The sequence below is a fragment of the Panicum virgatum genome, chromosome 4K (assembly GCF_016808335.1).
Source record: "Panicum virgatum strain AP13 chromosome 4K, P.virgatum_v5, whole genome shotgun sequence".
Lineage (NCBI taxonomy): Eukaryota > Viridiplantae > Streptophyta > Magnoliopsida > Poales > Poaceae > Panicum > Panicum virgatum.
The window spans coordinates 7,210,167-7,220,674 of NC_053139.1; the positions used below are offsets into that span (position 1 = coordinate 7,210,167).

At 51.0% G+C, this 10,508-nt stretch overlaps 1 long non-coding RNA gene across 1 annotated transcript; it reads left to right on the plus strand.

The window, feature by feature from the left end:
- Positions 1 to 754: 754 nt before the first annotated feature.
- Positions 755 to 5,908, plus strand: LOC120702893. The gene is made up of 2 exons (XR_005686574.1): positions 755 to 897; positions 5,705 to 5,908. It is a non-coding gene; the product is annotated as an uncharacterized LOC120702893 (long non-coding RNA).
- The last annotated feature ends 4,600 nt before the right edge of the window (positions 5,909 to 10,508 follow it).

Genomic DNA, 10,508 nt, shown 5'->3' on the forward strand with positions numbered 1-10,508 from the left:
CCTCCGATCCTCACTCGTTGCATCAGGAGGGACGCCAAGGCACCGAAAGTGCGAGAGGAGAATAAAAAGTCGGCCAGCCAATCCATGAGTCCGCCACTCCCTTAGTTGCGTGCAGGGGATGCCGTCGCCGAGGCATGGTCACGGGCCACCCCGGCAGGTAGCGGACTAGCATAGCGCAGGCGTGCAGCGCAAACCGCAAAGATCTCATCATCTGTCGCAACACTAACTGTCAGCCCCCTGCTGGAGAACATGCTAATCCTGGACTTTGTCATCAGCCCTGCTGACGGATAAGCTCAACCCCGTGTCTCAATTTTCATTTAAGGTGTGTTACTGTTTTACATATGCTTGTCGATTTGGGAATAATTTACTCCTTGTAACTGTGATCTTCTAATTAAATTTTGGCATGGCAGATCGTGCAATAGATAAGAATCGCGTCCCCTTGATTAATGGTAGAAAATTTGATCTGTTACGTAGTCAAATAGCAACACATGCACATATCAGACTGTTTGGGCACTAATGAATAAGTACTGTTTGAGAGAATGTCAACATATTAAAATGGGTAGCCATGGATACAAATTCTGCTGCATAGTTAAATAGGTATCCATGTTGAATCTTGTTGTGAAATACTAATTCTGCTGCATAGTCAAATAGGTGTCCAATTATCCTTGCTAAAACTTGCTATGAAATACTGCAGGTCACCAAAGCTTGACCAGACAATCAAAAGTAGCAGCAAGAACATCAATAAATATTGACCGGAGAGAGTAATCAAAACATTTGAAACCAGATTGTTATTCATTCTTTACTCCCGCCTTGCTTCAAGAATTCTATCTGGAAATGATAGTAAAAGAAAGGATTATACAATGAATTTTGATCAGGTAGCAAAGAATCTCTTTTCAGGTGAGCATGCGCTTTTCATATTGGACTGTAGTTTACAAAAAAGTACCCATTGTGTGTGGTGATCTCAGATTGGAGACTTCAGTTATGTGTGCTAGAACTGGACTTCAGTCAAGGTTTTAAAAAACGCTGTGTGTTGTGCGTGCGCTAGCCTATGGTTTAGAGTTTTGGAAGTTTAAACGTAGATTAAACGTGATTAAACGTTTTTTTGGTTTTTTTAGTTTTTGGGCAAAATCAGGAGTAATAACACAACTAGAAGTGATAATAGTGACCATACCTCTTGCTGCATACTTGTTTTTTACATCATTTCCTTTTCTGCTTGGTTTCTTGCATTCAACAGCAACTAACAATCAAAGAGAGACAAGTTAATAATATGAAAACAGAAAAATCAAATAGGTAAAAGAAACTCATCTATGAGGGCAACAGGCCAGCAGCACAAGGCAAAATATCACAAGAAAATATACACACGAGTACATGACAAGACACAACAATCACAGATTCATAGTTCACATGCTGACATGCCTTAATGGTCCACAAAGTCACAAATAAATAGCAGTACAACACACAATAATGGTCTTATGGTCCACACACAAATTGAAGATAAGTAGACAAATAGATATTAATATTTAGATAACTTGGCAGCATGCTGCCAGCCTGCCATCATGCAATCTCCTCACTTCACTACGCAAATGTAGTGCAATTCAGAATTGCTACTTCATTGTCATCATCCTCATAGGGAATGTCATCATCTTGATAATCAGGATCTTCAGGATCAGATTCCCACTCCTCTTCATCCACCTCTCTAGCCACTCTTGCACTCCTTCGAGGTTGAAGCTGTTTACTAGTTCCCATTGCTTCTCCAATGACACTCCATAGTATCCCTGTCTCTGGCATTTCTTCTAACTCATCTTCCTCATCCCTAAAGACAACCAATGCATGAGCATCCCCTCCCTCAAAGAAAAATCCTTGCGCTTCAGAAGCTTCACTACTTATGAGCACTTCATAGTTACTTTTTCTTTTAATCTTCTCCTTCTTGGACAGCAATCTGTTATTGAATTGGATGAATACTAGAGAGTTGAGGCGCTCTGTTGTCAGCCTATTCATTCTCTTTGTATGATGCTGTACAAGTATATTATAAATTAGAATTCCAATATCAGCATATATACATTAAATTGGGAATAGAGAGCAATTGATAGATACTACAAACTGACCTGTTCAAAGACGCTCCAATTCCTTTCACATCCAGATGAGCTAGAGGTCAGTGAGAGGATTTTTATAGCCATATTTTGCAAATCTGGTGCTCCACCTCCATAAAGCCTCCACCAAGATGCTAAAAATGAAGTGAAATGACTCAAACATGTGCAAAATTGATTGCAGAAAATTCTGGACAGAATTATTTGCATAAGAAATATGGACAAAATTGATGCAATAGTTTACCCGGACTGAACTCAAAGCATTCGCAGCTCCTTGCCATCTTCTTTGAGAAGTATCCTTGTCTCTTTGAGAATACTTCAAAGTCCACATTAACAGCCCTAAATGCCTTGTCATCATCACCAGCATAAAAGGTCTCTGCACATTGTATGAATTTTTCCACTACAATTGGATCAGAGAAGATTGCTGAATTTTGGTAACTATAGTATGGATTCAGCATATATGCAGCCACATGCAATGGAGAATCAAGCCTATTTTTCATCTTCTTGTCAACAATATCCATCACATCTTTGTAGTTCTTTTCCACATTTCCAAATGCCTCCTTGATCTCCTTCTTTGCCTTGAGAAGTTCTCCATACACATAGCCCATAGATGGCTTCACATCCCCATCAGCCAAACGTAGAACTTTCACCAAGGGCTCAAAGACCTTCAAACAAAGGGCCACATTTCTCCAAAATTGCATGTTCAACACCGTGGCTATAGCATCCTTGCCCCTTTTAGTCTTCACTTCAGGTAAGTCATACCACTTGGAGTCAACCACCATCTTCCTTAGACAATCTTTCTTTTCCATCATACTTTGCATTGTAAGAAAGGTTGTAGCAAATCTAGTTACCCCTGGCCTTATGATTTCTCTCTTCAAGGTGAAGGACCTCAAACATGCCAAAGTTCGGTGGTGACCATAGACAAAGATAGTGAATGATTTTGCTAGATCAATTGTCTTCTTGAATTTTGCAAGGTTACCAATACCTTGCATCATAAGATTGATGGTATGAGATGCACAAGAAGTCCAAAATATGTTTGGCCTCTTGAGGTGCAGCAATGCCTTAGCTCCTATGTTGTTAGAAGCATTATCTGTCACAATTTGCACCACATGTTCAGCACCTGTATCCTCAATTGCCTTATCAACTAGCTCATATATAACTTCACTAGTGTGTGACACATCTGACATCTCCTTTGACTTGATAAAAGTTGTGCCCTCACTAGTATTTGTGCACAGGTTCATAATACTTCTTCTCTTCATATCTGTCCAAGCATCAGTCATGATGGAGCTGCCATGCTTTATCTTTTCATCTTCACGGTCTTGTAGCAAGCTTTTGGTTCTTGCGAGCTCCTCTTCCAACAATTTACCACGAAGATCATGAGTAGGAGGAGGTTGGAAACCAGGACCAAATTGACCAATAGCCTCAACCATTTCTTTGAACTCATCATTGTCAATTGCATTGAATGCAACAACTGCAAAATAAAAGGCACTTTTGCTTAAAATTCCAGCAACTTAAAATGTAGGGAATTGAATAAGTATGAAGGCTGCAGGCTGCAGCAATAAGGATTGGTAAATTAGTGCAGAACATACCATGTGTATACACCCATTTAGCAACATATTGCTGCACTTGGTGTGTTCTCTCTCTCCAAAGTGCTTCATTTATGTTTTGTTGCCTCTTAGCTTCAACAGGGGTTAACTTGGGATCAATTGGACGTGCAAATTTGTCCATGGGTCCTAGTTTGCGAGGTGTACTTGAGCTTCCAGCAAGTGACTCAACTTCTATCACTTCATCTTCACCTATTGCAATTTGCACGTTTTCCCTAACCTCTTTCTCATGTTCCTGCTTACCTTTCTTCTTCTTTGCTATTTCATCAAGATTCTTAAAGCACTTTTGCTTAACTTCATCAGGAACTTTTTTGCACTTCACAATAGATGAGCCTTTATGAGCAAGATGCTGCTTAAGGCAATTAATTCCTGCTGCCTCTTGACCACAAAAAAGACACTTGACTTTGTTCTTGTCATTTGGATCACAAAGACGCCCCCACTCCTAGCCTATATCAGATGATTTCCTCTTTAGGTGGTTGTCAGGCTCGGCGGCTTCTAGAGTGGCTGCCGTAGAACCACCAGCAGCAGCAGCTTCGGACGTCGACATCCTAATCCCAACACAAGAACAACATACAAGGCATAATAAGGACCAACAGATCAATGCAGCATGATGAGGACTAAGGAGCTATTGACCTACTGAGGCAGACAGGCAGTACCTACTGAGGCAGACAGGCAGTAAACATGTGATCTTAACCCTAACTCCCCAATCCAATCCATCAATTGAGTGATTGACATGCAGAAATCAAACTATATAAGTATATATTAATGCCACTTAAATTAAACAGCAAACAATGACTTAACACTGGCAATTCTTAGCATGCAAATTCTTAGCAACAGAGCAAGCAGCATATAAAGCAGAGCCACACAGCAAGTAGCATAGAAAGCAGAGCAATTAGCATAGATAGTAGAGTAATTAGCATATAAAAATATTCACATAATATTCAAATCAAACTACTTGACCAGAACCATGTGCGCCCTCTGTTTTCTATGCAAATAAACAAGCATAAAGGCTAAAGACAAGGGCCTGGTTACTCTTTAAGAAACAGAGGAAGAGGGGAGAGTTGGAGAGAGGATGCGACGGGAGAGTTGGAGAGAGGATGTGACATGCGTGCATACCTAGACAGGTGAGCTTCAGTCTTCGGCAGTTCGGCTCACAGTCGCAGCTGGCTCAGAGGAAGCTGGTCGGAGGAAGCAGATGGAGCAGGCAGCACCGCAGCAGGCGTCGGACGGAGGTGCCGCGCGGCAAGCGGATGCGGTCGCCGGGCGGGTACGAGATGCCCGTGCTGCGCAGCGACTTGTGTCCGCCGGGCAGGTGCGAGATGGTGTAGAGGAGCCGCAGGGGGATGCGACGCATAGGGACGCGCCCGGTCCTGCTTTGTCGACTCCTGGTCCTGCGCCGCCTTTCTTGCCGACGGGCTACAGTGCGGGAGGCGGAGGCGGAGAGGCGGGAGGCGGGCGGCGCAGGAGCGAGAGCGAGAGCGACGAGCAGGGGATGGGAGGCGGACTGGATTGGCGATGTTTCTTGCCGTCGATTTTGCCGCGGACTGCCGCTCGGGCCAGCCGTTTCCCGCGCTTCTCGGTGCCCGCCCGTGCCTCGTTCCCGCGCAGATATTCCCGCTCGGGACAGCGCCATTATTTCCCTCTTCCCGCTGTCCCGCCCCAGCGCCGCGCGCTTCCCAGATTCAGCGCGAGCCGCGCGATTTTTCAGCGCTTTCCCGCGTTTTTTCCCGATTCAGCGCCGTTTAAACGCTGCAGCGCGTTTAGACGAACGCCTAGGCGCGCACAGCGTCTAAATGAACGAATACCCCTTAAACGAAATGTTAGGGTGACGTTTAGCGTTTAATCGCGATTAAACGTAGTTTAATAACATTTTTTAAAACCTTGACTTCAGTTAAAAACATAATGTTGGTGCTTGGTGACTGCAGACTTAATATTCATATTTTCTTCACCACTTAAAGGAATACAAAACTGAATGCTCATATGAATTCTCTGGATTGTTCATTTTGTTTGCAGAGCTGAAAGTCTGAAGTGTCCATCAACATACATACCTCACCTGTACCATCAATTATTCCATTTTCTTATCTTAGTGGCACGCAAAGGTACCATAAAATTATTGTACTTTTGTGTTTTCTTCTATTACGTTTGTGGTTGCCTATGCATGCCATAACTTGTTTTTGTTGTGTAAGTATTTAAATTAATTCGGCAAATCTTCCCTTCCGCGTGTGAGGACTATATGTGTTTTTTTTGAAGCCGTGTGTCGGTGTCCTAACCCGGCGGTCCGGATCCCAACTAGTAAATACTGCGTGTTTCCTCATCCCAGATGTTGATGCAAGAGGCAACACAGTAACGCACGGGTTTATTCTGGTTCCGGCCACGGGGCCGTACGTCCAGCAAGGGGGTGTGCGAGGGCACTGTATTATCTTGCACCGGTGGTGCCTGTAGTAAGGGGATATAGGCGTGGCGAGAGAGGGAGGAAAGCTCCCAGGTCTCTGCTAGAGGAGGAGTCGATTGAGGTGAGTGCCAATATCGAGTGCTCGGTGGTGCCGAGTGTGCTATGATCGCGACGCCCAAGGTGATGATCCCGCTTAAAGGAAGCCCGTCTCCTCCTTTTATAGTCACAAGGAGGGGCGGTGTACATGAGCAGGAGATCGTGGAAGTCGTCATTTTCCCCCGAATCGCGGGGGTGCAGTGGTCGAATACTGTAGGAAGTACACTGTGGGGCATGGCGTCGGGCGTGGCAGTCGTCCTGGATATCGTCCTTGGTCTTGCAGAGATCGTGCCGGCGTCCTGCCAGCCCCGGCAGGCGGCGTGGTCGTCGTTGTGGGGTGTACAGTCCTCCAGATGTGGCGTGGTGGCGCTCTGTGGGCCTTGCAGGTCAGGGCCTTGCGTATATATGTGCACCAGCGGCGATGAGGCGTGTGGCGGTCTCGGACCCCCCTGAACGGAGTGCTGGCGTGCGCACTAGGAGGTCCAGGAGACACACGGAGATCCCGGACTCCTCGAGGGGGAGGTCTGGGACTCCGGCTGCGAGTGCTGAGCGTTCCTCCTTGAGGGGCACGTGGCGACGCCGGACCCCTTCCCGGGCAGGGAGCGGGTCCGGGGCCATACGTGTGGTGAGGTGGAGTTCGGTCAGCCGGAGTTGGCAGGATAGTAACGGAAACTGTGCCGAGCACGTCTCGTCCCGCGTCGCAGGTTCCCACAGTGCCGCCACAGCGTCTGGGATGGCGGAGCAGTGGCCGGAGTTGGCGGACTGGACTCCGGTCACAGCCACTGTGGGGAATGGCGGCCTGATGCCGTCTGTCCTGGGCGCTGTGGAGGAGTGGTTGGCATTCAATGACTCCGTACGACGGGCGGGTGAGCGGCAGGGACGTTTGTCTTCTTTGTCGATGGGTGGCCTCGAGCGAGGCGGAGATGATTCGCCCTGCTCGAGGGTAGGTTCGCTACCCTCGAGCGAGGCGGAGATGTTTTGCCCGCTCGAGGGTAGGTTCGCTACCCTCCAGCGAGGCGGAGATGTTTTGCCCGCTCGAGGGTAGATTCGCTACCCTCGAGCGAGGCGGAGATGTGGGGCGCAGTCGAGGGTCCCGATGGGAGCCCTCAAGCGAGGCGGAGATCGCCCCGCGGGTCCGAGGGGGTCGCAGATGGGTCGCATGCTGGGCTTTTTTGAGTTCTTTCCTTTCTTCCAGATTGGAAAGAGGCCTTGGGCCTTCGTGGGCTCAGTCGCCTAACATGTGTTTGCGTTTTTTTAGGGTGATCTTAGTACCCCGATTAGGGTGTCCCTAATCGTGGTACCCAATAATAGCCCCCAAGGCTTTGGTCGAGTCAAGGGATTCGACCAAAGGGTATTTCGACGATTTTACCCCTTGACGTGATCGATCGGTGCTGTGCTTCCGCCAGGCGCACCTGGGTGCCGGCCCAGCGGATGTGACAACTCGTCGGTCGGGGTAGTGCGCCTGCGGAGAAAGTACTTCGACGCGCGCGCCCCTTCTTGTTTTGTTTCGGGGACAAGGCGCGTCAGCGCGCCGAGCGGGCCAGGGCCACGATGGCGCCTGCTGCTCTGCAGCCGGTGCGTTTGCCATGCTGTCCCGCGCTCAGGGTCTCGGCCCTGCACCCCATGATCGCCTTGCGGCGCGCCGTTCGAGGGCAGTCGGCCAGCGCCGATGCTGCGCCGCTCAGCGTCCAAGGGCTCTACTTTGCTTTGTCGCATCATATCTCAGCACGATAACTGAGGGTATCTCTTGTTCGTGGAGTGCCGCGCCATCACGGGCGGCCCAAGCCTTCGCCCTTCGACAGGCATGAAGCTTGGTGCCCACCGCAGCTATAAATAAGTGTCGTGGAACTCCCTTTCCTCTCCAACTTCTCTGCTCTTATTTCTAGCATCGCCTAAGTCCCGTAATGTTTTTCTTTGCCTTTCACGTCCGGCCCCCTGATGGGGCGGCCTGGCTTTTTTAGGCTTCGGTGCTAGAAGAATGCTTGCGAGCGGTGGGGGAAAGCCGGAGAGGGCGTGCGCACCATCCCTCGGCTTCCGTGGGATCAGCAGAAGAGCACTGGGCCCATGGGATCCTGCTTCTGTGATGTCCCCTAGCCTGAAGGGAGATGGAGACGCCTGACCATGGCGCTGGAGCCAGGTTTGGTGGCTGTTCTTCGCATCGTCCCCCCTGGCGACAAGGTTGCTCTCGGGGAGACGGTGTGGAGGGTGCTGTCCGCCAACTCGACCCCCCGCGGGGTCTTCGGTGGAGGGGATGCTAGAATAAAGCTTGCGAGGAGGGCATCCCGCTGGACTCGTGCGGTCTGGGGGCTGTTCCTCGCAATCCCTAGCAGCCTGGCCGTTGCGCTAGCCAAGGGCTCGGTGCTTTTCTTCGTTGCTCGCTCCTCCCCAAGACAGAGAAAATTGCCACGCAGGTGGCAATGCGTTTGTAGCTTTCGGTGGCTTTAAGCCGGTAGCCCTTACGTAATCTTTGTTTGTAAAGAGCAATGCAGTCTCCTTCTCCTTCGCGGAGAGGGCGACCGAAAGTGTATGGGTGGGTACCACCCCCGCAAGAGATTTCGATCCTCGAATGTGTGAAGTTTCCTCCGTAGGGGCGCGTCAGCGCACCCGCGGGTGTAGCCCCCGAGGCCTTGGAGGAGTGTTTGTACTCGTCCAAGGGCTATAAACGTCGCCCTGCTTGGTTGCTTCACTGGAGTGGCCGTCCGGCGTCTTTTTCAGCCGACATCAGCACTCTTTCAGCCGCCCTCGGCATTCTCAGTGCTGGCACAGCGACCCAGTATCCAGCTTAACCATCTAGCAGGCGTGCGTTAAGAGTGGGAGTTTTGATTAGACACACGGAACTTCTCAATTGACGATCGTCAACCCATTCGAGGGTGCGGCCTGAGCCGCAGTGTGCGAGGAGCCCCCGAGCCCCGGCCTACGTAAAGGCGTTCAGGGAACCCTCGACTTTGGTTACGTCCCTCGTCGCCCTTCCGCAGGGAGGAGGGGTGAAGCGCACCATGCTACCCATGCCCGGGCCGCGAGCTATGGCTGCTTCGGTGAGCTGTTATCGGGTAGTTCAAGTGGACGTCCGTGGCCCGTTCAATAAGGGTTGGCTCGTGGTCCGTGGACACGTCACATAAAGCGCTCGGGAAGGTTCGCTAGGCGGGGCTCGGACCCGTTCGATAGGGTCCGAGGGCTCGATGCTCTCCCTCGATGGGATCCCCTGCTAGGCACCCTCGACTGGCCTTGAACACTGCATAGGACGTCTCGAACTCCGCGTTCGAGGGTAGCTTCTACGGCACACCCATGCAGTCCCTGACTCTAGCGATCTGGGGCGCCTGTCGAACCCTCGACGGGCCAGGCTTCGAACCCCTGATCAGTAAGGCCTCGGAATAAGGTTCCCTCGAGGGTGAAGTGCCCCCGAAGGGAATATTCTGTCGCGGTTCGCAGTGCGGAGTCGCCGGGCGTGTGTGCGGGTCTTCCGCTGGTCGGGGGCGACGTGGCCCAATTCGTGCGGTGCGGTGCGGGCGCGCCTTTCCAGGCGGCTACCTCGGGTAGACGAAGCAGCGTGGGCGGCGGCTGACGGATGGAACAGCGCAACAGTCGCGCCGCGCCCGTCGATTACCGCGCCGTAATTATTGCCGAGTGCGCGCGTGGGAGACTCCACGGTCATGGGACCCATCCGCCAGTGACGGCAAAATCTACCGCATTGAATGCGGCGGATTCGGGCCGTGGTGGCGTATCTGCGCGCCGTAGTGAAATAAAAGCGAGAGAGGGGGGGACTGTTTGGGCTCAACTGGCCATTTGCCTTCATCTGCCTTCTTCACCTCCCCTGCATCCTGAGCCCACAGCCAAGAGCGAGAGGAAGAAGAAGGAGAGAGCGAGAGCGTACCTTTGGTGCCACAATGCTCATCTTCCCACACCTCCCCGTAGTTCAAAGCCATGTCGGATAACCGGGAGCCGGTGCCGTGGGGGAAGTCCACCGCCACGGAGACGGTTCTGGAGCAGCTGGCGGCCGACCGGCTGCTACCAATGAACATCAGCCCGGAGCGGCCGGCGTGGATTGCCCCGCAGCTGGAGGAGACCGAGCCAAACCCCCCTCAGGGCTACGTCGTGAGCCTCGTGCGTCTGCACGAGCGGGGATTCGCCGTCCCCGTCAGCAGGTTCATGCGGGCGTTGTGCGAGCACTACGGAGCAGAGCTGCACAACTTCGGCCCCAATTCAATCTCGCAGGCGGCGGTCTTCGTCGACGTCTGTGAGGGATACTTGGGGATCGAGGCCCACTGGGATCTGTGGATCCACCTCTTTCACGGCGAGCTCTTTGTCGAGAACGAACGAGGGCAGCCGAAG